This window comes from Protopterus annectens, chromosome 13.part0, assembly GCF_019279795.1.
Source record: "Protopterus annectens isolate FY-2018-M chromosome 13.part0, PAN1.0, whole genome shotgun sequence".
Lineage (NCBI taxonomy): Eukaryota > Metazoa > Chordata > Ceratodontiformes > Protopteridae > Protopterus > Protopterus annectens.
The window spans coordinates 324440767-324468254 of NC_056747.1; the positions used below are offsets into that span (position 1 = coordinate 324440767).

General features: G+C 42.1%; 1 long non-coding RNA gene across 2 annotated transcripts in view; it reads left to right on the forward strand.

The window, feature by feature from the left end:
- Positions 1-27488, forward strand: part of LOC122787294 — a 620810-nt gene that overhangs the window by 285590 nt on the left and 307732 nt on the right. Inside the window, exon 4 of one of the 2 annotated variants that reach the window (XR_006362561.1) lies at positions 7239-7279. The exons of the other annotated variant lie outside the window; for it this stretch is intronic. This is a non-coding gene — a long non-coding RNA (uncharacterized LOC122787294). Of the gene's footprint in view, positions 1-7238; positions 7280-27488 lie in introns of those variants that run through there. 2 annotated transcript variants of the gene reach the window in all.

Sequence of the window (27488 nt, forward strand, 5' to 3'; positions counted from 1 at the left end):
TACAGGAAACAGTCCCAATGACTTCCCCCTTCGTATGCCAAGCACTTCCCTTTTGGCAGCCCCCTTAGGGGGAAAACTAGCACTTTTTTTCTCAAAATTGGCAAACAATCACCCAAGACAAATGGGTTCTGAATATTGTGTCTCAAGGTTACAGGTTCTACTTTCACACGTTACCAAGGCTAAAAGGAATGCCAAACCTGCCACTAAATCAATGGGCAGAGGCTCAAAAACAAATTTCAGCCCTCATGGACATGAGAGCTATTCAAAAAGTACCACAGCATGAACAAGGGTAAGGATTTTACTCAAGACTCTTCCTGGTCCCAAGAAAGGACAAAGTCTGGAGACCCATACTAGACCTTTCAACTCTAAATACTTACCTGGATGTTCCGAAATTCAAGATGTTGACACTACAGCAGCTCCTTCCCATGCTGGGCAAGAAAGCTTGGCTTGTTACTTTGGACCTCAAAGAGGCATACCTGCATGTCCCTATCAGACAAGATTGCAGAAGATACCTCAGATTCAAAGCTGGTACAATGCACTACCAATTCTCTGCACTGCCCTTTGGCTTATCTACTGTGCCCAGGGTCTTTACAAAGTGCCTGGCACCAGTAATTGCATTTTGCAGACAAAAAGGAATTCAAATATATCCATACCTGGACGACTGCCTCATTCAAGCAGAGAGAGAGGACATTCTTCTAAAGCATCTGGCGTTTGTAAAAAGGTTGCTAATTTCTCTAGGGTACACAGTAAATGAAAAGAAGTCGAAACTAGTGCCCTCACAACAGATAATATTCCTGGGTGCCAGCTTAAATACAATGGCCCAGATGGCTTATCTCACACCAGACAAACAAGGACAACTGACTCAATATTTTCAATTACTGGCAAAAAAGTCCCATCTCCCTGCAAGAAAAATTCTGCAGGCCCTGGGATTCATGGCATCCTGCATACTACTAATTCCATATGCCAGACTGCATATGAGGAAATTACAATGATACCTAAAAAGTGTTTGGACTCAACACTCTCACAGTTTAGAAACAGTAATACCAATAATTCCCTGCCTACAACAAGAGTTTCGATGGTGGGCACAGGCATATCACCTCATCAAGGGTCAGCCTTTCACTCTACCCACAGCCAGGCAGACTCTAACAACAGATGCATCGGATTACGCCTGGGGAGCACACATGGCAGGAAAATGTATTCAGGGCAAGTGGACCACAGACCAAATGCATCTTCACATCAATCAAAAAGAGATGTTGGCTGTTCAAAATGCCCTAACAGCTTTCAAGGACCTTCTGCATCCAGGACAATTATTATTAAAGACAGACAACACCAAAATAATGTGGTACATAAACACGCAAGGGGGCACTCATTCTTGCCCCCTATGCAGGCAAACCATGACCTTGTGGAACACAACTCTAACTTATCAAGTTCATCTGCAAGCACAATTCCTGCCAGGAAAGAAAAATACTCTGGCAGACGATCTAAGCAGAAATATCATGGACCCTCACGAATGGAAATTGAATCCACAAATCTTCAGCATGGTAATGCAAAAATTGCCTCCCCACTGAATTGCCAACTACAAAAATTCTGCACAAGGACTTACCACACACAAGCATGGAAAGTGGATGCTCTTTCGTTCAGCTGGAAAAGCCTAAAAGTTTATGTCTTCCCACCACTGCCTCTCCTTTCAAAGGTACTCCTAAAAGCTAGACAAGAAAAACCACAGATGATCCTGATTGCTCCAGACTGGCCACACCAGCACTGGTACCCAATCTTAAAGAACTTAGCTCAAGGCCCACCATGGATTTTGCCTCAAATTTCACACCTTCTGACTCAACAAAATAATCAGATCCTGCATGGTCAGCTCAAAACCCTAAACCTGGCTGCATGGCAGATTCATTAGTCAAACAGGCAACACCTCTCTCTAAAGCTGTTATGGATGTCATTTTGGAGGCCAGGAGGCCTAGCACCAGGAAATCTTACTCAGAAAAATGGAAGAGATTCTGTGCCTGGAACCAGGCTCAAAGCCTTGACCCTCTTGTCCCAAACATTCCTCAGATTTTACAATACTTAACTGAGATGCTGGACAAAGGCCTATCCTTCTCATCAATTAAGATCCACGCCTCTGCCATTTCAGCACATTACAACACGGATCCTCCTTTATTCTCTCATCCCTTGCTAAAGCAGTACCTCAGAGGGGCTAAAAACATAAGACCACCCCGGAGAGCACCAACACCAACTTGGGACCTCAATTTTGTTTTAGAAAAACTGACCTTGCCACCTTTTGAGCCAGCCAATACAGCCGATCTAAAATTTTTATCATGGAAAACAGCTCTGCTCCTGGCAGTAACTTCAGCACAAAGTCTCAGAGCTACAGGCATTAATGGCAGTGGAACCTTTTATAATTTTTCATCAGGACAGGGTTTCTTTAAGGACAAACCCTACCTTTATGCTAAAGGTGGTATCTAGTGTGGCTCTTAACCAAACCATCCATTTGCCAACTTTTTATCCAAACCCCCAGAATAAAGGGGAGAAACTTCTGCACTCTTTGGACATACACAGGCAGCTACGTTTCTACTTGCACAAAACAAAAGCTTTCAGGAAAACTGAGCAACTGTTTGTAGCATATGCTGCAGGATCACAGGGCAAGGCTATCTCAAAGCAGACTATTTCCAAATGGATAGGACACTGTATTCGTTACTGCTACACACAGCATGGAAAATCAGTCACTAATAACATTAGGCAGCATTCTACCAGAGCAACAGCCACTTCAACAGCCTTTCTCAGAGGAGTACCAACCAAGGAAATTTTGGAGGCTGCAACTTGGAGTTCAGTGCACACCTTTACCAAGCATTACCACTTGCCTCTTTACTCTAAATCCAGAGCAGGATTTGCCACTGCAGTTCTGCAGGGCCTCATAGCCAATCCTAACTCTTTATAGACCAGCCACCCAACCTCAGCTTTGGGATTCTACCCAAGTGTAATGACTGCAGCAGTGTAACACGATGAACATAGTACAGTTTTGTACCTACCATAAATGTAGATGTTCGAGTGTTCACACTGCTGCAGTCCAGGTTACCCTCCCTCCATCCCTTCTGTCCTAGCTGGACTTATCTATACCTTTCTATCCTATACAACCTTTGTGGTGTATTTGCTAGTAACTGAAGGTATTGTTTTTATTTTTTATATATGTTTTAGCAATATGTATTGCCTACCTACTTGGGAGCACCCGACATCTGGGGCAAGAAAAACTGAAGAAAATGGCGTTGGATGCATCTTATATACCCCTGGCGCACTGACGTCAGGGAAGTAGCAACAGCAACTGACGCCGGACCAAGACTTTGGAACTCTGGCCGACTGCAGGATCGCCTGACGGCAGGATAACCCAAGTGTAATGACTGCAGCAGTGTGAACACTCGAACATCTACATTTATGGTAGGTACAAAACTGTACTTTCATGGGTACCAAGTTTTTCCCAAAGGGGATGACAGTGCACTTCTTGGCATTGAGCTTGAGGCCATGACTTTGACACCAAGCATCTGTCTCTGTGAGGCCCTTTTGTAGAATGTCTGCATCATTAGGTGATTCTATTATGGATCCCAGTTTGCAGTCATCTGCGAACTTTGTTAGCCAAAGACCTTCTGTGTTGACCTGCACTTCAGAGAAGTAGATGCCGAACAGGAGAGGACCCAGGACCGAACCCTGTGGTACTCCACTCATCACTGGTCTGAAGTCGGACTTGGAGTCGGCTATTTTTACTGTGTGGGTTCTGTCAGTGAGCCAGTTGGCCACCCATCTTGTGACACAGGGATTTATGCCCAGTTTAGTGAGTTTATCTATAATTCCAGAGTGGGTGTTGGTATTGAAAGCCTTGGTGAGGTCAAGATAGGCTGTGTGCACTACCTTGCCCTCGTTTACTGCTCGAGTGACTGCTTCAAAGAAGTCAGTCAGGTTTAGTAGACAGGATCTACCTTTTACAAACACAAATGTAGAGGGGTCCAGGGGTTGGAGGTTATCTATGTCTTTGTTTATAAGCTCCAAGATGATATGTTCCATGGCCTTGCAGGCCAGGCTCGTCAGGATAATAGGGTGGTAGTTTACGTGGTGGCACCCCTTTTGTGCAGTGGGATGACCGTCGCTGTGCACCATTCAGTAGGCACATAGCCTGAAGTGAGGCTATGATTGAACATGGTACTTTGGGGTGCCAGTTTGTTCTGTAGTTTGTGCAATACGCAGCCTGTGATATTGTCTGGTCCCATGGATGCTGTGTTCTTGGCTTTGGAGAGTGTAGTCTTTACTTGTTCATCTGTGATTACAGGGGCTTTGCATTCTTCCAGTATTAAGATAAGCCCTTTGGAGGGTGAGGGGGGGTAAAGTTAGCACTGAACCTATCTGCCAGGATGTTGGCAATATCGGCTGGTTCTGTATATTTAGTGCAATTGTGCTGTAGCTCAAAGCAGATCTGAGTGTTGCCATTGAGATTCTTGATATATCTGTAGAATGCTTTTTGGTTGTCTTTGGAATCAGTGGCGATTTTATTTTCATAACTGGCTTTGGAAGATTTTATGAGGGATTTCAGTTTCTTGCTGAGGCTGACCAGGGAGTTCATCCAATCTTGGGATTTTACTCTTTTTTGCAACAGCTTCTTCCTTCTGTTGTAGAGTTTGTTTATGGCAGGGGACCACCAGATTGGTGTCCTTTTTTTGAAGGATAGTGTCTTGGTTCTGTTGGGGATGGCACGATCCATGCACTCGTGTATGTGCTTATACACTGCATTTGTGTAAGATTCAGCAGTCGTACCTCTATTTTCCATCTGCATGGGTGTCGTGACGTTTGCCACTTCTGTCTTAAGAAGCATGAAGTTGGCTTTGGAGTAGTTTTTGGTGGTGGTTTCCTTAATGGGGAGTGGGGGTTGGGATATGGATGTCTAGGATGATTAGCTTGTGGTGGATCTGACCAGCGAGGAGTTGACCTCTGGTGTGGAACACCGGTTACCCATATTGGTAATGACCAGGTCCAGGATATTGCTGCCGCTAGTGGGGGTGTGGACAAGCTGATCCAAGGCGTTGGAATTTATTAATTCTAGAAAACATTGAGTGAAGGAGTTGGTACATGAGTAGTTTTCCCAGCTGATGGTGGGGTAGTTGAAATCGCCCATAATTAAGGTATTGGGTTGTACCTTAATATTTTCCAGTATCTTATGAAATTAAGAGTGGGAATCCTGGGGCATGGTGGGGGATCTGTAACAAGCTACAAACTGGATTGCAGTTTTGCCCAGTGTTAGTTGCACTTGGATAATTTTGGATGCATTATGTTGAGCAACTAGCCTGGAGGTGTGGATATCCTTAATGAATATGGACACACCTCCACCTTTAGTGTTTCGGTCCAGGTTAGGTGGCTGAAAGGTGTGGTATGAATTATAGCCTGGTAATGCAGGGATGCTGTCTGGAGCCTTGAACCACGTCTCTGTCACTGCACAGATGTCGATGTTCTCCATTTTAAGGAGTGCCTCGAGTGAGTGCATTTTGAGGTTTAGACTTCTAGCATTCAGTGGCATTACCCTCAGAGTTTACTTGTTTGTACCTGTTACGGTGGTGAATTTAGCATTTGAACCTTGCCTAAAAAAGCACTATAGGGGTGGCAAGAGCCTTAGCCAGTATCCATTATCCCAGGGGTGACAGGTGCAGGCCATCTCTGGCAAAGCATTGTGGTCTGTTGACCATGTCGTCCCAGGCAGACAGATACTGGTTCCCCTTAGAATGACACCAGAAGCTTAGACAATTGTTGAAGTCAATCATTTTGTCCTTGTACTGTGGTATCATTCTAGGCGATGGCAGGATGCTACTCAGGGCTAGGGTCATACCTGCCTGGGCTACAAAATGTGAGCGTTCCTCCATGTCTCTTTTCATGTAGTCCAGGGAGGTGCATCTCAGGTCATTCACACCAACATGGACAATGACAGAGTCATATTTATACTTGTTGTGGAGTGACCTGAGTGCGTGCGTTATGTGGAGGATCCTGGCACCCGACAGGCAGCTAAATAACCACGAAACAAAAGACCATCCAGAGTAAAGGTGTAAAATTCCAACAACAAAGCAGCTAACACCAAAGTAAAACAGAAAACACTTTTAATAGCAGCAAAGCTTTCAGATATCAAGTATCCTTCCTCAGTGCTCAGGCAGCTGACAGTAACTTTCTCCTTGTTTAGTCTGGTGAGTTGGACATCAGTGTGCCTGACTATAGAGTCACCTATGACTAGTGTGTTGGGTACGTTGTTTTCCCTTATGGGCTGAGGTTGAGTGGCACACACATTTTGTGGGCTATGTGTCATTTGGGTAGTGTTGGGGGGTGGTGGTTATCTGCGTTTCAGCTTGGGAGGTCTCTGTTGCTTGGGCAGATTTTTATTGAGAGCCTCCGTCAATGTGGGTGTGTACTTTGTGTTTCTATGTGTGAGTATTGGTAGTGTGGGTTTTAAAGGACTATGTGTTGAGTGTGGTGTGGTGCAGGTGTTAACCTTCTCCTCTTGACTATCTAGTCCAGTCTTGGCTGGAGAGAGCTTGGCTTCCAGTTTGGCTATATAAGTGCATCTCTCACAGGTTGTAATGTTGGGTGGTAGGTGGAGAGGGTTGTCAGTGTATATGAGGCAATTGCTTCATTGCCCCAAGATGCCCAGATTCATCAGGTGAACAGGAGAAAACACTGGGAGCTGAACCATGGACATGCCTGGATAGGTGCTTATTCATTTAAGTACTAAGAACTGTTTTCCTCTTGATAAGTGAGGAAAGTCGAGTGCTATAGTAATTTGTAGTTTATTTAGTGCTTACAATGAGTTCTGAGCAAGTGCTGAGCACAAGGAAACAGTTTTGAATGCTGAAACTAAAAAAAATGGCTAGTTCTAGCTAAAACTAGCTAGTTTTAGCACCAATCCCAAGAAGAGAAGCAGGCCACAGCCTGTTTGGTGATCCACAGTCTTGTCCCAGATGATGCAAGGGTCTGCAGGCTTGTAGCCTTTTTTCTGGTGGATGCCTCGAATAGCAACCAGACCAATCAGGTATGTTAAGCACAGACACTCACTCTCCAACCAGAAAAAGTCAGGAATCAATGCACTCTGCTCTTACTCTCACCAGGATCAGAATATAAGCACATATTCTAAGCTGTCACCTATAAAACAGTTATTAAGCTTTCTGGTGATCAGCAGTCTCCAGGAAATAATGTAACTGCACTCCTTCTCTCACCAGGAGAAAACAGAAGCACTAATCCCAAGATGACTACTGAGAGGCAGAATGTGGGCTCTACAATAACTGGTGGTCTCGCTATAGATGCTTAAAGGTAAGATGAAAAAAAATGTATATATATATATATATAGGTTCCCTTCATAGAGCTGAACATCTGTTTGGTTGAAGAGTGCTAAGGTTGGTGCTTTACATCAAACATATGGATAGCCGAAAGGTCAAAATGTCAAGACTATGTTTTGTTGAAACAGATGAATGGGTTTGTGTGTATGTGTGTGTGTTTGACAGAGTTAGAGTTAAGGTTGGGGATAGGTGTTGTATGTTTGTGTGGCAGTATGTATATTTTATGGTCAGGGTCAGGTAAAAGGATAGATGTGGTGGTGTTAGTGTGTGTTTCTGTGTCCAAGTGTGTCATGTGTAGTGCCGATATTATGATAAGGGTTTTTTATTTTTAAGGTAAGGTGAACAGTTGAGGTTTGAAGAAGGAGCAGTGTTAGGTTTAGCACCCATTACTAAGGTGCACAGATTCTAGAGAATTAGGCATTTCTCATCTAATTAATTCAGAGACAGTGGAAACTTCTAATCATATTTATTCTGGTAAATAGACATGTCTAACCCTAATGATTCTGATATTGTAGTTGCATCTATTCCCACATGTCGCTGTAGAATTAGAGAGATTAAAATTCCATTGATTCTGTTGCAGTGTATATCTCTAATGTCACAGGTTCTGGTGAATTATACATTTTTCCATTTCCAGTTCTGCTGTTTTGGTAAATAAGGAGTTTCTAATCTGGCTGATTTTGTGTAACTAGGAATATCTAACTGCTGTTTCATCTAAAACAGTGTTTTAGGTTCGACCATTACTTGCCTGGCTGCTGGCGATCTTATTTCTCATGAGTGTTCCATTTGTGCAGTGTGCTTATCCTCACAGTATTCTGTGCCAGCACAGCTACTTATTCCTACTCAACCCCCCAAAATTAATTCCATAAGTTTATATTTTGCAGTCTATTGAATGGCATTACATTCCTGTTTTCTTCATTCCAAAACTGGCACCCAGAATGTACCCTGTTTAATGCAGTACCATATTCTCATTTGTAAACGTCCACATTTCTACCTGACACATAGACTATGGTGAGTAATTAAAGGAGTTGCAATGGTTGCCTGTCTTTTACCTTTGAGGCCACTAAGTTTAGTTTACCATTTAGTGTTTAAGTAGTGCACTCTACAATCTATTTTGCTTATGATCACTCCGGTGTGGTATCTGTTATATACAGTTGTTTTATATTTAAGCTGCCTTATTTCAGGGTTTCAGTAGGTATGTCTTCTTTACCTCAATATTTCTGACTATTTTTTTTTCTTAATTAGTTTTGTCCAGTTTTCTTCTATTGTTTATAGTTTATTCTGGCACTCAAAAACTATCCATTTCTATCAGCTATATGTACAAATTCCATACCACTGTCCAACAAGGCTGCTGTACTCTGAAATAATGTAATTTCCTTTGATGAACTATCCATTTGAATCCAGCTTTGTTCCACCCCACTGAGGTCAGACTTTGCTGTAAGACTAGCCAAGTACAAGAGAATGATATCTAAGAGGCAGTGGGAGGGTGGCCTAATGGTTAAGGTGTTTGCCTTGCAAACACAAGGTACAGGGTTTGAATCTCACAGGGGATAATTGGCTAGGCTTAAAATGGCTCACAAGGGCAGTTAACCTAGTACTAACCTATGAACCTTTAAACCATCTGTGGCTGGTGTTACCGTATTAACATGCTTGATGTCAGATATCACAATGGGGATGGGCATTAGCCAGATCAGCTGCTGCATTAATGATGTGTTAGTTTGGTATAGAGGATTAAAGCTATGAGCAACTAATGAGGTTCATCCCCTTGTTCAGGGTTTAATTGCCTCAGCCCATATTTTCCCTCTGACTGTGATCAAGTCATTTAACCAGACAGTGTTCTTAGGTTACCCTGAAGAGACATTTGTGTCTATTGGGTTTGCCCACTTAAGCAATGAATGAATGAATTAATTAATAGCAAGACTACTATAGTGACTGCAAATAGAGGGGACACAGAAGAGGCTATAACGTAGATGCATTGCACTGTCATTCAGACGCTGAGTGGGGATGATTTGCTGAGTAGTGACAGAGGCCTGAAAAGCTGCCATTCAGTGAAAGGTTGGCCTGTACTACAGTGCCATAGGCAGGAGAGTTTGTAGGTGAATGGAGGGGTTTAGAAATGCTATGCATAGATAAAGGAGAGAGAAGAGCAGGTACATAGACGCTAGTGGTAATATTCAGGTGAGCACAGTACAATACACATCTTCTGTCACAATTTTCACAATATTAAATGAGGCTTTAATATCTTCCAGTAAGTACATGTTATAAAAGATTGTGATGCCAAATGGGAAAGCACCAGTTGTCCCTTCCCCCAGCTGCTATACTGAATTCATAGATTGTGTTGCAAATCTTGCAGTAAAATGGTACTGAGCTGTTAACAGTAAAACACAGATCTAGTATAATTCCTCCTGTAGGAGCTAAGTTATACAGTATTAAAAATGGTATTAAGATAAAACTGCAAGATATCTTCCATTGTATGTCCCTGTCAGATGTCAACAGAATGTATAACACATGGGAAGTAATTAGCATAGAACTAAAACACCTCTAACCCAAGTGTGGGGAGGCAGGAACGTAGCCGGTAGTGAGCACCAGAATTATGGCTTTCTGTAAACCTTACACAAATTTGATATTGTGCCATGATTTGCATGTCTGAAAACTTTCTGTCCAGGTAGTACTTCATCTCAATCAAAGAATAGGTGTTAGAGTGTCACACCATTACTTAGCAATTGTTAGATAACTCAGATGTAGATATTAAATACATGTTTATTAAAAAAATGTATACTAGCTAATGTGAGATAAGCAGTGTATTCTTAGCATTTTATGAACATTTACAGTAGGAGGAAACAGACTGACAAGTGATGAATTTTTACTTATTTGAAAAAACTATTAATTGTTTACCTGTTGTCACTCTTGCTGGACTCCTCAGTGTGTTGGGTAATATGAATTACTTATATTTATTTATTTATTACATTTGTTTACCAGGATAGTCCAACTAGGTAGGCAAGCTGCCTTTTTTCAGTGGAGACCCAGGGAGAAAAGCTCCACAATAAAACAAGTAAACAGTAAAACAGTAGATGTTATGTAGTCCTATCTCACCGTAATTATTGCTGGATGGGTTTGGAGCCGATATTCGGCTCCGACTCGGATGATACTAAAGCTTGAGAGCTTTTACTGGCTCGAGGCTAACCCCTATCCCATGGTACCTCACAGCAATTCCCCAGATCTCGTTTGCCATGAAAGCTTCGAGGTTGTCTCCTTACTGGCTCATTAGCTAAGTAAAAGATTTTTTGCTAAATCTTCTTTTTTTTTCACCACCTTTTTCTTCATCTTTTAATACCTTTCTTGTGTGATTGTATTGAGTGTTTGACCCCTATTTCCCTCCCATAGGATTGTATGGCCCATTTCAATTAGAGGGCCATAGCTGATCGTTTAAATTAGAGGGCCTTTCTTCCCTGAGTGTTTCTTCCTAAAAAAAAATAAATAAATAAATAAAAATAAAAAGAATCTTTTCCACTTTTCTATCTTACTGTTTGTTGGTATTGTTATTTCAGTAGTATGTTAGTATTGTTAGAATAGTTAGCATTGTCTTTTTTCCTGGTAGCTTTAGCTTGTTCTTGTTAGCATATCTAAAGAAAAAGACAGAGAACACAAGGACCATCGTCCTTCATGATTCAAAAAATGTGATAAATGCTCACAGAAGATGTCATTGGCAGACAGTCACACTAGCTGTGTGTACTGCTTAGGCAAAGCCCACTTACAAGAACCCTGTACCTTTTGCCATGCCTTCAGTACTCAGGTTCTTAATGAGAGGAGATGCAAATTAATAGATATGGGGCTTATGACCAGTTCCTTCCTGGAACAGCTGGAACTTGTCAGACAGCTGCCAAGACTACTAAATGAAAACCTTCAGCTCCAGCTTCAGAACCTCGAAAAAGTCCAAAGTGACGGAGCCTCTTCTTCTGTCTCAGTGCCATCAGTCTCTTCGGTGCCAGGGCAACCTTCAGCACTGAGACAGTTACCTGGTATCGACCTTGTTTCACCTACTTTGAGATCTCCTATTTTGGAGAGGATGAAATCGCCTTCTGTCTCCACCCGATCCTCCAAGACACTCTCAGATGAGGACATCGAGCGGGTGGTGAAAAGGTTGCTCTCTGACCCAGCTCTGGCAAGACAATTTGCCCCTCTGGACCCAAAGGCTTCGGAGCTGACCCTTTTGCAATACACTGCCCCTTCTCCGACTGCTTCGCTCTTGGAGCCAATCGCTTCGGGTTCCTCGATGTTGGATCCTTCGGTTCCGAGAATTACTCCTGCTTCCTCAGAACCAATAGCTCTGTCCTCGGCAGCTCAGTCTGGAGCCGAGGGATCTGGGAGCTGATGCTTTCAAGTCATCTCCAAGGGAGATAGTCATCCTGGGTTTTCTTCAGAACCGACCCTCCCTCTCAGTGCTTTAGCTCGAATCAGCTCGTTTCCCACATCTGCTTCAGAGCCATTCCCCCTTGCTTGGAGCCGACCATCCGTCTCCTCAGAGTGGAGGTCATCTTTGGAGTGGGGGGAAAGGCCTTTGAAGCAATAGAGAAGGATTTGTCTTCTGCCAAAGCCATACCTTTGGACCCAATATCCCACCAGCAGCTGGCAGCAACCTCTTCTCCCCCGTCACCCCCAGAGTGTTGGGAACCAGAGACTCAAGCAGCTCCCAATGGCGGTGCACCCTCTTCTGAGACCTGCCCAGATTATCCCACTGGAGAGCTCCCTCGGAAGAGACTTTGTAAGAGGAAGCATGTTGACTCACCTGAGTCTGTTACATGTGATACTGATTTGGAGGAGTAAGAAGGGTCCCCTAGATCCCCCTCTGAGGATATCTCCTTTTCTGACATCCTGGAAATCCTCAGACAGAGGAGTGATTGGAAGACCTCTAACGCTACTGAGGATGAATCAGTGTATCTTGAGGCCTTTGGTTCCCAACCTTCCACCTCCTGGGTGACACTGCCTTATGACCAGCTCTTAGGGGTTATATCGCAGAAAGCGTGGACCTCCCCAGACACAGTGGAGCCTGTCCCGAGGAGGCCAAACAAATTCATGACTGCACCAGAAGATAAGTCTTTTCTTTCCAAAGGGGTTCTCATTGATGTTATGGTGGTAGCAGGGGGCACCAAGAAGGAGTTGTCTGAGACATCTACCAAATCCAATCCTCCTAACAAGGAGTCCAGGATGGATAGATATGGAAAAAGTACCTTCTCTTCAGCATGATTTACCTTAAAATCACTGAATTAACTTTCCCATTTTACTCAACTTCAGAGGGATCTCCTGAAAGAGTTGGGAGATACCCTTCAGGATTCAGTAGCTTCGGGATCCACAGATAAGGTTTCTACACAGCTCTCCGCCCTTACATCGATAGCTAACTCCACCATGAGGATGATTTCCTATGCAGTGGATGGAGCGGGCAGGGCAGCCGCAGCAGGAATCTCTCTTAGAAGTCATTCTTGGATGCGCCTCTGTAACTTCATGGAATCATTTAAGTCTTCCTTCACCAATGTCCCAAGGGTCAAACAGGAGGGAAAATGTGGTTCCGTAAATCCCAAAAAGGGCTCCCTCAGGCACAAGGTCTACCCTCCCCTAGGGGCAGAGGGGGAGGATATAATGGAAGACACTGTACTAGTGGCAGAGGAGGTCCGCAACACCAGGGAGATAGAGAAACTTTCCCTGATCATCCCTTCCATCGCCCCTGAAGGGTTGCCTGACTGTCCATCTCTGGAGGCAGTCGGGGGTTGTCTATCGCTGTACCCAACCGCCTGGCTAAACATTTCACAAGATCATTGGGTGCAAACCATAATATCCAGAGGTTACCTGATTCCCTTTGTTTCCAATCCCCTGCTAAACTGGTCTCTACCAAACATGCCACCCATTCAACTAGACCGTGCAACATCAGAGGTCATCTCGTTGCTGCGAAAAAGAGTCATCCAAGAAGTCCCCACAGAGCAAATAGGATCCAGAACTTACAATTCTTTTTAGTTTCAAAAAAGACAGGGGACTGGAGATCAGTTCTAGATCTCACCAAACTTAACAAGTCTGTAAAGAAATTGAAGTTCCGAATGATCACTCTGCAGTTGATATTTCCCTTTATCGGGAAAGACAATTGGATGTGCTCAATAGATCTTCAGGACGCGTACTACCACATCAAAATGGACAGGTGCTCCAGAAGACACTTATGCTTTTGGCTGGGAGTCAGTCATTTTCAGTTTCGAACATTGCCCTTTGGCCTCACTACAGCCCCCAGAGTGTTCACCAAATGCATGGCAGTGGTAACAGCTCACCTGAGATTGGCTCCTTGCTGCTACCACCAAGCATCAACTAATCAGAACCAGGGATAAGACTCTATCCTTGTGTGCCAGATTAGGCATCACAGTAAACCTAAAAAAATCAGCCTTATCTCCATCGCAGCACATTCTATTCTTAGGCTCAGAAATAGACTCAACCACCATGACAGCAAGACTAACACCAGAAAGAGTAGAATCATTGTGCAACCAAGTCAGATCCTTGCTAAACAGTCACGAAGTTCAGGCCAGGGTAGTCCTTCAAGTTCTAGGGACTATGGCTTCCTCCCTTCTTTTAGTTCCTCTAGCCCATCTGCACATGCGAGTACTTCAGTGGATACTATTTGCCCAATGATCAATGCAGGATCTTCCCCTGTCACATCAGATTCTCATCACAAACTCATGCAAGAAGGATCTGACATGGTGGTTGTATACAGAGCAACTTCTTTTAAGTCGTCCACTTGTTCCTCCCCAAATAAAATGCAGTTTTGACCATGGACACCTCTCAGATAGGGGGGGGGCATTATCTGGGAATGACAGTCCAAGGTACTTGGCAAAACCACGAGAACCACTTGCACATCAGTGTTCTGGAGATGAGAAGGGTACTATATGCATTGCAAGCACTTCACAGTTCTCTTGCCACCGGGACAATTGCAATTCAATCAGACAACATGTCTATCGTGTGGTACATAAACAAGCAAGGGGGAACCAAATCTTACCTGCTTTGTCGAGAGGCCTTAAGAGTTTGGAAATGGGTGATGGACACTCAACACTTTCTGGTAGCAACGCACATCCCAGGGAAGTCCAGTGTGATAGCAGACAATCTCAGTCGATCAATTCTCATGCCTCATGAGTGGTCCCTGAATTCAGAAGTTGCGAAAGAGATCTTTCACAGATGGGGCCAGCCTTGCTGTGACCTATTCGCCACACACCTGAACACCAAATGCAGAAACTACTTTGCCCTAATTCCCCATCCGGGAATGTCACCCAGGGATGCTCTAGTCCATGATTGGCCTCCAGGTCTCCTTTATGCCTTCCCTCCTTTTCCTCTCATTCAAAAAGTGATACAGAAAGCAAAACAATTGAACAGTACCCTGATCCTCATTGCTCCTTACTGGCCTCGTCAAGTCTGGTTTCCTTTCCTGTGGCCCTACCTCTTGGAGGAACCATGGATTCTCGAACCATCTCCAGACCTCCTGATTCATCAGTCGGGGCAGTTCCATCCTACTATCCAGACCCTGAAATTGACAGCATGGCTGCTGAAGTTTCCCTCTCACCTTCAGTCAAACACATTCTGATGTCTTCTCACAAGCCTTCCACTAGGAAATTATATTCCAGCAAATGGAAAAGGTTCTATATTTGGTCTTTAAACCAAGGCTTAGATCCCTATACAGCTCCTATAGAATCCATTTTGTCCTTCCTTGCCTCCATTTTTCATGAAGGAGCTGCGGCTGCTACGGTTAGAGTTCAGTTAGCTGCCATCTCTAATTATCATTTTGGCTACATGGGAAATCCTATCATGTCCCACTCTTTGTGAAAAACCTTTTTGAAGGGAGTTCTCCTTCTCAGGCCTTCAATCAAACAGCCACCAGAACCCTGGGACCTAAACTTAGTTCTCAGATCCTTAATTTCTTCCCCATTTGAACCCTCTTCTTCATCGGATCTGACATTATCTTGGAAAACACTATTTTTAGTAGCTAGCTCTTACTATTTGACCTCCTGACATTGTTTTCCAGAAGGATAGAGTCTCACTTAGAACTAACCCTTCCTTTCTTCCCAAGGTATGTTCAGAATATAATCTTAACACTACTATTGAGCTACCAGTGTTTTTTCCAAATCATTCTAATAAATCGGAATACAGGCTACACGAGTTAGGCATCCACAGAATTCTCAAGTTTTACCTACACAGGATTAAAGTATTTAGAAAATCAGGTCATTTGTCTCCTTTTTGGACAAAAATAAAGGCTTGCCTGTTTCTAAGGTTACCATCTCAAAATGGCTTTCAGATTGCATTTCCTTTGCTTATCAGACTGCTGGCAAACAGTTACCTAACAAAGCAAAAGGCCACTCAACGAGGGCAGTATTGACTTCATGTGCCTTTAGATCTAGGCTCCCAACTGATAGCATTTGTGCAACAGCTACTTGGGCAAGACCACATACCTCTGTCACTCATTACAAATTGGATTTGGCCTCCTGGGACAGGTCATCCTTTGGGTCCACTGTGCTGAAGAGTCTCTTCGCTTGAGCCACCCGGGATAAAAGTGCTAGGGACGCTGTCCCATCCAGCAAGAATTATGGTGAGATAGGACTACATAACATAAAGAAGTTATGTACGTACCATAACGTTCCATGTTTGTAGTCCATTTCGCCTACATTCTTGCGTCCCTCCCTCCTGTCCCCTTCCCCTTCCTGGAGGATCTGGTGGATTACACTTATGCTGTCTGACTTGGTTGTAGTTGTTGTCCACCTGGCATGGATAATGTTACACAATGTTCTGTCTGTATTTACACAGTTATTGATAGTTTCATAACTATTAGGTACTTATTGCTTTCTTGCAAACAGGATCTGGGGAATTGCTGTGAGGCACCATGGGATAGGGGTTAGCCTCGAGCCAGTAAGAGCTCTCAAACTTTAGTATCGGGCTGAGAATCAATTAGCCAAGTCTCAATCTGTAAGAGAGCTTCTTGAGTGTATTATTTCAAGTTAAGCCATGTTTTTGGCAGCACAGATCATTGTGAAGTCATCTGCAGATTGGATAATGTTTGCCTGTTTGATTGCTAAATTAAGGTTATTAATGAGTATATTAAAAAGTAGAGGACCTAATATAGAGCCTTGAGGGACTCCTGTTGTTACTGGGAGAAAGGAAGAGAAGTTTTGTCAGTTTACAGCTTGTGTGTTTGAGCGGTAACTGTTAAACCAGGAAAGTGACAGTTTTTCAAAGCATAGTAATGTTTGGTGTTACACAATGTTGAAGGCTTTAGACAGGTCAAGAATATGGAAGAGACAAGGCTGTTGTTTCTGCTTTGATTTACTGCTGTAGCAAAGCTTAGTAGTGCAGTGGTGGTGCAGTGTTGTGGGTGGAAACCATGCTGTATTAGGGAAAGTAGTGAGTTTTTAGTAATTAAGATTCTTAGGTATTCACTTTTCAATTGTTTTAGACAGAGAAGAAGGGCTAGCTGTGGGGCTGTAACTGGACAGGTAAGTGGAGTTTGCACCTTGATGTAGGGGAAGTGTGCAAGATTTTTTCCACAGTGTGGGAACATAGCTTTTCGTGATAAACCAGTTAATTAAGATGGACACAGGGTATGCCAGAGCATATGCAGCTATTTTGATGTATTCAGCTAGTAAGTTGTCTGAGGCAAGGGTTGTAGGTTTCAAGGTTCTAAGAAGTTTTCTGATAGCATTGGTTGGGATGGTTTGAAATCTGAGAGCTTGGGAATGAGCTGTGGGGTCTGGAGATGTTATACTAGTCATAGAAGACTGTGTGTTTAAGAGAGAGAGACAACAGAATTTCCAAAACTTTAGTTAAATTGGTTAGCAGTTGAGTCTCCTGGTGCATTTGTTTTGGAGCTAGTATGGTTTCGTTTGGGCTGGATATAGGAATTTATCTGTGGTGGACTAGAATATCTTATGGTTGTTCTGATTTGCTGTTTGTAATTATATGTCATAGTTTTTTTTGTCAGACTGGATTTTAGTTTTAGTAGTATTTTTATGTAGATTGAATTTCTGTTTTTTTGTCATCAGTACTGGATTTTTTCCAGGTTCTCAAACAAGTCATACACAGACTGAAAACATAGAGCAGTTACTAGTGCAATAGAAGAAACTAAATAATTTAAAGGAAAAGCTAGTTTCCTCAAAAGAAAAAAATGCAAACCAAACATTCTTCATAGTTTACTCGGAGTAATTATAAACTTAATGTGTGAACCTGACAATTCAAAATTCTGAAAATAAAAGTTGTAGAAGCATATAGTTCATTCCCATACCCATAAATAATCTTCCCATCATTATCAAAAAGAGTAGTATATGAATTAACGAACTTTCTAGCAGCAGTAAGAATAACTAAAGCTATAGCTGTTAGGTCAGGTTTGGAAAGAATATATAAACATGTAAAAAGACTAAGGAACTGTTTACATTCTATCTGCCTTTTTAGGGGCAGTAGGCTGGCTGTCAGGGAGAGCCACACACATCCTTCAAAGGAGGAGAGAGGAACCCCAAATGGAGAATCAACTGAGCTCTCCTCTGAGAAAGTCTAGAAAAACCGAGGAGAAAACCTGTATCTTCTTGTCCGGATTCAGACTCTTGAATCTCTTCAGGAAAGCAGCTATCCTCCTTTCTTTTGCCAGAAAGCAATAAATAAGAAGGATCAAAAGCCTGAATAAAATCTTGAGTCAGACCCAGTAAACTACTTCAGCCTAAAAGAAATTTAAGGAGGAGTAGAATGCGTGTTTATTGTTCTGTTTCTTTTTGACAAAAAAAGTGAGGCCAACAGTGTTGTAAATGGCAGCAGTAGCTTCCCAGGGATGGGCACAACATTTTTACAAAACATGGAAGCCTTCCCTGTTCCCTCTGTAGGACCAACAAGAATGACTCTCCCTGGCCTGCTGAGGAGACCCCAACAGCCACAGAGGAAGTAAGAGGGATCCGGGATAAAAGATGAGTGTTCTGAGATACAACAAATGGCCACAGCAAAGTCAGTCACCTGTGTCTGAGGCAAATTGCTAGTCTGCTGTGGTGGCAAAGGCTATTTGCTTAACTTTTTACATTTTATGGCTGGAAGAAGGACAGTCATTAGGACTAACTGGTCAATCCAAAAATGTTGCTTCTTTCTCAGAGAAAACAAGCAGCAAAAGCTGATAAAAATTTAGCTTTTAAAAGTCACCTTTTCTCACAAATACACAGTAAAAAGCACTTTAAAACACTTACCAGTCCCAAAAAGTAAAATACAATTTCTCAACAGGAAAAAAAAATGAAATACTTTAAACATAATTTAAACTGGAAAAAAGAGAGTTCACATTTAAAAGTACAATAGTACAATGCAATCTCATAACAGTCCATAAAAACACAAACTCCTAGCTTTAAAGCTCGGTTGATAATTGTTTGAGGGCTGTGGTCTCTGATACTGTTTTGAGGAGGATTGCATTGCTACATTCTCAGAACCACCCAAGAGGATGTGAACAATGAGATTTTAATTTCTCTTTTGGATAGAGATGGTTCCTGTGCTGCAGAAGTGATTAAAATGTGTGATGAAAAGGGGTAAGTTAAATCAGGGAATGTCAAAGATTTTCTGCCCTCCTTTTTCTAATTTTCTAGGGATTCTCTAATCCCTCATCTAATTTTGGCATAATGGCTAGGGTGAAGTAAATGAATTCCTGCTGATGCTATGGTTGTGGCAGCAGCCACAAAGAAGGAGGTGGCAGAACAGAGCTCCTCTGTTCATTCCCCTAACAGAGAGTCTAGGACATTGGACAGATTCAGGAAGTGCATTTTTGCCTCAGGTACCTTTGATTGTGGTGTCTGAATTACTTGTCACATTTTACTATGCTACAGTGAGATTTGAAAAATCTTTCCAAATCCCTGTCTGAGTCCATGTCCATGGAGGACTACAAGAAGTCTTCTTCACAACCGGCCCACTCTTCTATGCATTTCTAATGTGTACATGAAACTAATTTCCCATGCTGCTGAGGGTACCTCATGGGGGTCTGGTTCAGGAATAGCCATTAGGAGAAATGCCAGGATGCACTTCTGCAACTTTGCAGAGCTTTTCAAGTCTTCATTCATCCATGCTTCCTTTGAGGGATCATCTTTGTTTGGCCCTACTGTTAAGGAAACAATTTTCTGGAGTGAAGAGGATGGAAAGACCTTGTCTACCATAGGTGTACACTTTTCTACTCCTCAGTGATTCTTTTCCAGGAATAAATGAGGAGGTAAAAAATGTTGTTCCATAAGTCCCAGGGTCCTTTCCAAGATTCATGTGAAAATATCTCCCCCAGAGGCAGAAGGGGGAGTTCTAATAGAAGACGCTGTCTTCACAACAAGAGAGGCCTGCAGAACCAGGGTTTCCGAGATTCCTATTCTGATAAACCATTTCAGTGCTCCTGGAAGGCTGTCCAACTGCCCACCTCTGGAGGCAGTCAGGGGGCACTTATCTCTCCACCCAGATGCCTGGGCATAAATAATGAAAGATTCTTTGATGCTAAAAGTCATATCCAATGGTTATTTCTTACCATTTTCCAAGATTCCTCCAACCAAAAGAAAAAGGCTACCCAATGTTTCACCCTGTCGGCAGGAGGCAGCAGCTCAAGAAATTCAAAAGCTGCTAAACAAGAGTCATCCAGGAGGTCCGATCATACCAGAAAGAATTTGGGACTTATTCAGTATTTTTTTTTAGTGCCAAAGAAAACCAGTGGCCCAAGACCAATTCTGAACTTAAGCAAATTGAATCAACTTTTGTAAAGAAGTCAAAGTTCTAAATGGTCATGGTTCAGTCCATTCTGCCATTTCTACTCAAGGAAAATTGGATGTGCTCCATTGATCTTCAGGATGTATCCTACCACATGAAGATGAACAGATCATCCCAAAGATTTCTGTGCTTTCGGCTGGGGGCCAGTCACTACCAGCTCAGAGCCATGCGCTTTGGTCTCACCACAGTCCCCGGGGTGTTTACCAAATATATGGCAGTGGTAGCAGCTTATTTGAAACTGCTGGAATTCTGAGTGTTTCCATACCTAGACAAATGTCTCTTCATTGCCTCAACCAAGCATCTTCTATAGAAATCCAGGGACTTCTTGCTCCAGTTATGTCAGTCCCTAGGCATCTCAGTCAACATCTGCAATTCTCATCTTCAGCCTGTTCAAGCCTTATAGTTAGTGGCAGCAGCCATATCCTAAGTTACTATTGCCCATTTTCATATGTGCATTCTTCAATGAACTCTAGTTGTTCAGCGATCAGTTCTTCACCATCCCTTGTCCTTATTGATCATACTCACTAGAGTATGCAAAGACCATCTGCATTGGTGGATTCATTCAGATGCAGTTTCCTAGGCTGCCTCCTGGTGATTCCACCCTCAGTAGCCACAGTAATCACAGACTCCTCCAAACTGGGGTGGGGGGCATATTTTGGGATAGTGCAAGGCACATGGTCCCCAGAAGAGAGCGATTCACATGTCAATGTCCTAGAGATGAGAGTGGTCCTCCTAACATTGTAGACCTTCAGGGACACCCTACCTCTTGGGATGATTGTGATTCAAACTGACAAGATGTCTGTGGTTTGTTACATTACCAAATGGGAGGGGTCTGATCTTATCCCCTCTGTTGAGAGGCAATGTGAATGTGGCAGTGGGTGATCTCCTCCACCACTTTCTTATGACAACACATGTACCAGGAAAATCCAACTTGCTAGAGGAAAAACTCAGCAGGTCCATCCTAATACCTCATGAGTGGTCTCTCAATCAGTCAATGGTGGAGAGGATTTTCTATCAATGTGTCAACCTTGCTCTGATCTCTTTTCATCTCCCCACAACAAGTGCAGCATGTTCTTTGCCCTAATCCCGCACAGGGAGAGTCACCAAGAGATGCTGTAGTCCATGTTTGTCCCTCTGGTCTCCTTAATGCTTATCCCGCATTCTTACACAAGACACTTAAATTGAAGACCACCGCTATCCTCATTGCCCTTTTTAGACCTCGTTAAGTGTGGTTCCCCTTCCTTTGGTCACATTTTCACTATCAACCCTGGATACTGGACCCCAGTCCAGACCTTCTGTCTCATCCCACGGGGTAGATCATCTGGAAACTACAGACCTCAAGCTGACAGCATGATTTCTCCAATTCCACTGATAGTTAGACAGTCCAGGCTTTCCTCTCCAGTCCGATAGATACTATCTTCCTACAAGACCTCTACAAGGAAGATCTACAAAAGTAAATGGAAAAGATTTTCTATTTGGTCTCTACAGAGAGAAGTGGACTTAAGAGTTTTTAGCATCTATATTTCAAGAACAAGCTAGTTTCTCTACTATCAAAGTGCAATTGTCAGACATATCTAATTTTTATTCCAGTGAAAATGTTTCTTCATTAGCATCTTCACAATTATGCAGGCTTTTCTCAAAGGTACTTCTTTTTGCTTAGGCCACCAGTGAAGGACCCCATCCCTCCCTGGGATTTGACAATCGTGCTGCAAGGGTTAACTTGGAAACCCTTTGAACCATCAGATAAATCTGATTTAAATTTTTTATCCTGAAAAACTGCCTTTCTAGTGGTCATTATGTCTGAAAGATGAGTTTCCAAACTCCATGCTCTCTCTTCCAAAATTACATATCTCATCTTCCATAAAGACAAGATAAACTTAAGGACCAATCCATCCTTTTTACCTAAAATAGCCTCTGAAACAAATGTTAATCAAGCCATTAATTTGCCCGTTTTCTTTCCCTGCTTTGCTAATAATAATAAAGAATACATGCTCCATCTTTTGGACGTGCATAGACAACTACATTTTTATCTCCATAGAACAAAAGATTTAAGAAAGTCAGAATAATTGTTTGTCTGTTTCTTCCCAAACAAATTGGGTTCACTAGCTCTTAAAATTACAAATGGCTTACTGATTTCATTTCCTTTGTTTAAAGTCAGCAAGGTCTGTCCCTATCCAGGCCTCCTAAAGCTCATTCCACCAGGTCCATGACTATATGCTCTGCTTTTTCTTCTAGAACTTCTGTTGATGACATTTGTGCAGCAGCTACCTGGTCTAATGCTTATACCTTTATTACTCATTACAAATTGGATTTGACTTCCAGGAGCAGGGCTGCCTTTGGTTCTGCCGTACTCCGCAATATCCTTCTATAAGGGCCACCCAAGGTCCACTCTATCCCAGTAGTTGAGGAACGAATGAAAAGGGCAACATCAGGTATTGGTTATGTACTTGCCATAACTATGTGTCTGTGTTGTTCATTTTTATTCTTCAGTTCCCCACCCTCCATCCCCCTTCCTATTAGTTCCTGGAGTGACTTTATGGTTATTGTTGAACCTCTTTTCAGGTTTGAGCCCCATTTCTACTATTACTAGCTTTACTTTTGTCTTAACCTAGAGTTAGATCTTCCTGTAGCTTATAAGGCAGCAAACTCTATCTGAGGTAATGAATGTTGATTGGGGCATTGTGGGTAAAGGGAGGAGCTTGAGGGTTGGATCTGAGAGTTGGATCTGAGAGTCTAGTAATTGTTGTTGACTTAGATCTGAGGTCAGATCTGATATCCAACAGTTAAGGAAGAATGAAAATGGACAACAGAGATGCATAGTTATGGTGAGTACATAACTTTAATTTTCAGACAAATGGGTTCTGAAGGTCATTCGTCTAAGTTATAGATGACAGCGAGAATATATTTCTCCTTGGCAGGAAGTTAGTCCTCCTTTAACAAACCAGACTCCATTATTTCTACCTGTCCTTGATTACATATTGTTCCAGAGAATGAGAGAACCTGTCCCTACTAACCAAGTTGGGAAAGGTTTTTGTTTAAGGATGTTTTTAGTGCCAAAGAAAGAAGATGCTTTGAGATCAGTTCTGGGTATTTCTTCTTAGACCTGCTCATGATAGTACCTAACTTTAAAATGATGTCATTTCACAATCTGTTACCGCTTCTTCCTCATTCAGGTTTTCTGATAACTACATTTAAAAGATGCTTATCTCATTCCTTTTTATCCAGACTTCAGGCATTTCTTAAGATTCATAATTGTGGATCATGTTATCAGTTCTGTGCTTTACCCTCTGGACTATCTGCAGCACCAAGATTGTTCACTAACTGACTAGTTCCAGTTATAGCTCATTGCAGGCCACAGGGTATCCATTTTTTTCCATATTTAGATGACTTGCCTATCTTTGCAGAGTGTTTTTGAAAGTATCAGGAATCTCTCACTTGGGTAAGAGATCTCTTACACAAGCTGAGATTCCAAGAAAACATTCAAAAGTCCTTTTTGATTCCTTCAAACAGGATTGTGTTCCTGGGATGTCAGATGGACACCTCAGTTCAAAGAGCTTTTCTTACACAGTAAAAAAAAATCTATATGTAGATCTATGTCCACAGTTTTCCACTCAGACCTTGGTCACTATGAGGGATTTTGGGTGTCATGGCATCTATGATTTGCATGATAACCCTGGCAAGACTCCACAAGAGAAAGATACAATGGTATATGAAGTCTCTTTGGCCCCAGCATTAACATCCCTTGTCCTTTCTAATGCTAGAGTATGTCAATAGAAAAATTACTTGGTGGAGGCAGCAAATACCTCTAAATGGGTTCTTCCATTATCCCTCCCTTTTCCAAAGCAGTCCATCATCTCAGATATCTCGGGCTTGGCTTGGGGAGCAGTTTCAGGAGGGATAATACTGCAGGGTGTGTGGAACACCTAGGACAGATGCAAGCACACAAATATGAAAATAAATGTTTGCCTTGATAAAGGCACTCAACTCTCTGAATCATCTTTGGTTCATAGGACCTCTTCAAGTTGTTTCAGGCAATGCCACAGTCATGTGGTAGTTATTCAGTAAGTGGGGAAGCAAATTATACCCCCTTTGCCGACTAGCTATGTTAGCTTGGGATATAGCTTCACAGCACAATCTCACTCTACAGCCATCCTTCATTCCATCAGAGCAATACTGTGACAAACAACCTGAATAGGATAGGACAGACCTTCACATATGCAAATTAGGTCAGGGGTCTTTCAAGGTTTGATCCATCTCTGGGTAGTTCCCATTTGCCCCCTCTCTAAACAGTCAGTTGGCAAGATTCTGCTCTAGGACTCCATCCTATAAGGACTGAAGGACATATGCCTTTTTCGTTTTCTTTTTCTTTGACAGGAATGTTCCTGTATGCTTTTCCTCCCTTTCCACTGATATCCAGGGTATTTATGAAGACTCAGAAGGATACCGCCATGTTTTTTGTGTTGACTCCCTTTCTGGCCCAGGCAACAGTGGTTTTTCCTTCTTTTATAAATGACCAGGGGCAATTACCACTAGCTTCCTTACATAATGGATTCACACATGATCAGGAGTACTTGCTACACCCCAACCCCAATCAACTGCAAGTGACTGGCTGGATGATAGGATCTTATTTTCCTTTAGGCACTTGTTTATTGAGGACATGCAGCAGGTACTAATCATATATCGACAAATTGAAAAGGTTTTCTAGTTAGTGCCAACAACAACATAGCCAGCACTCATCCAGGGCTAGTTGTTCTCTGGTTTTGCAATATTTGTGAGAGTTACTTTCCTATAACCTTCTTTCTCCTCCATTAAGTTTCATTTATTGGCCATTTCAACATGTCTCCCCATGGATTCTCCTATTTCAAGGCTTTCTCCACCACTCCCTCCCTCTATCCCACTTATTCATTGGTGTGTTGCTCATGCCATGGTGTGGTTGTTTATTTTTTCTTCTTCCTAGCATTCTCCTTTCAGGACTCAACCTACCTCCCTCTGTTGGCAGGAAAGCTCTAAAGGGTTTGGTGCCCAAACTTGTCTTTTAGGCAATTCAGCTTGAGCTGCCTGACAGTTTGGATACATGGGAGGTGCCCTGAAGCTTTGGAAGCTGTTTAGTTGTTATATCCTTGGAAGGATATATCCCATATTGCTAAGGGTATTGCAGCAGTGATAATTCAAACATCTGCTGGTGAGGTAAGTTTACTTAGACCACTGCACTTTTATAATGAAAGTGTCTTTGTTGAAGGAGAGATTATGAGCAGGTTTATAGCAATGTTTTATTTTGTTTCTTTTTGAATATGCATTCTTATTGCATGAATAGGCTGGTAGGTGCTTAGGCTGTTTGGAATAGTATTGGCATAATTTATTTTATCTGGCTCATATGTAATGAACATTTAACCCAAGCCCTCACATATCTTCCCTAGTCAGCTGCTGACTAATTTGTAATTATCAATAAACTTCATAAGCACTCTGATAAACTCTGTCAGTGACTGGTTATCAATGTTACCAGTACACTCTGCTAGCCACGGAGTCTGTACTGGAGGTGGAGAGATTCAGTGAGGTGCAGAGGATATCATCAGCTGGCATGGGAGTGGGAGGGGAGGTCTGTGCAATGTGACCTTGGGGGAGATTATTTATGGTGGTAGTATTAGGTGCTGTGTCCCCTCCAAGAAAAATAACATTTGGTTTGTTCCTCTTGTTGAAATGGTGGTCCACATGTCTCTGTACTGTCTGGAATTTTGCAGAATGTCACTGATTTTATCTCATATTGTGTCTTGTCCTTCAGAAAGTTGATTGCAGTCAGTCAGTAAAGGCAAATATTAGAGTTTCATACGTCTTATTGATCAGAAAATGCATGCTGGGTCAAAGTCTATTGTTCTATTAATTTTTTTAAGTAAATACTGTAAAAACTGTACCTGATTTTGGGCCTTTGTCCCCCTATTATTTTTGGCTTTCTTGAGCAAAAAATTTCAGAGGTGTGCTGGTTTACGGATATAGTGTGTGTCACCCACTTATCGTTTAAGCTGTACATACATAACTTAAAATGTTTTCATTCTGAATTCCTAAATTACATAATATTATATATTTTAGTGTAAATGTTCAGAAAAAAGGCATGAAACATTTTCATCTGGCACGCTGCACCTAACTTATCTCACATTAAAAATTTTAATACTTAGTTTGACAAACTGTAGTTTTGTTGAGTTTATTGAGTTTGCAACATCACACTTCACAGCATTTGTCAGTTACTTGTATTTTAACTCCCTTTAGTTATAGTCCATGGAAAACTGCCTGTACTCCACTTTCAAGAAATTCTACACAGATGAGAAGTTTCAAATTTCAGCCCTTTACAGCAAACTGCTGTTTTGTGACCTTTGAGCATTTAGAAGTATATCCTGATGTTCCAATATTTATAAGAATGTAATCACAAACTTTTCAGATTTATCCAGTAGCATAAAAATGTCATGCAAAGTCAAGTAAAGTATAACAGGCTTTACAGTAGGATATAGATGCCCATCAGCCAAGATATGTGCCCAGAGAGTATATGCTTCCAATGATTTTGTGCATCTTCATCACTTAAGATTAATTGTATTCACAGGTAATAAATTAGCTTTTTTATCAGTAAAATGACTATATCTTTTTCAAAGAAATATTTTGTGGGAAGCTTTTCGTTAATGGAAGCAATTTGAGCGCGCACACACACACACACACACACACACACACACACACACACACACACACACACACACACACACTCATGTTTTATATGCTACTACTATTACAATAAGCACTAAACATATTTGATAAGATTTTACTTGTCTTAAGAGTACTTGCTACCTGCATCCTGACAGAAAAGCAAAAAGGCTGCCAAAACTGTTTATTTACTATTTGTTTGCTCACCATAAACCAACATATGCAGTTCTAGCTAGATTTTAGCCTTGCAGGTGCAACTCTGTGCAATTAATTTCCATTTAGCATTCCCTCACTGCCCAGTGATGCTTGCACAAATCATTTCCCGTCTTTACGGAAGAAGTTAAGGAGGTTAGGGAGCATCCAGGAGAATTCTGAAAAGGAGCCATCTGTTATCCATTAGAATGTCCTTAACAAAGAACTTAGAACACAAAATTCCCAGTGCATCCCAGAAAACTGGGAGTCCTGACAAACTTCCATCTAATGTATCTTCCCAATCCAGGACCATAATGTTTCTATGCAATTGTGGTTCCCTTTGATAAAGTTAACTATGCAAACACTACGTGATCAAATCAGTATCGATCCCCAATTTTCATATTTTTGTACATGGGGTTGGGGTGTCACATCAATAGTGACCACACCTTCGGGTGACCTGATTAAATGTCAAAATGAAAAAAAAATGAAAAA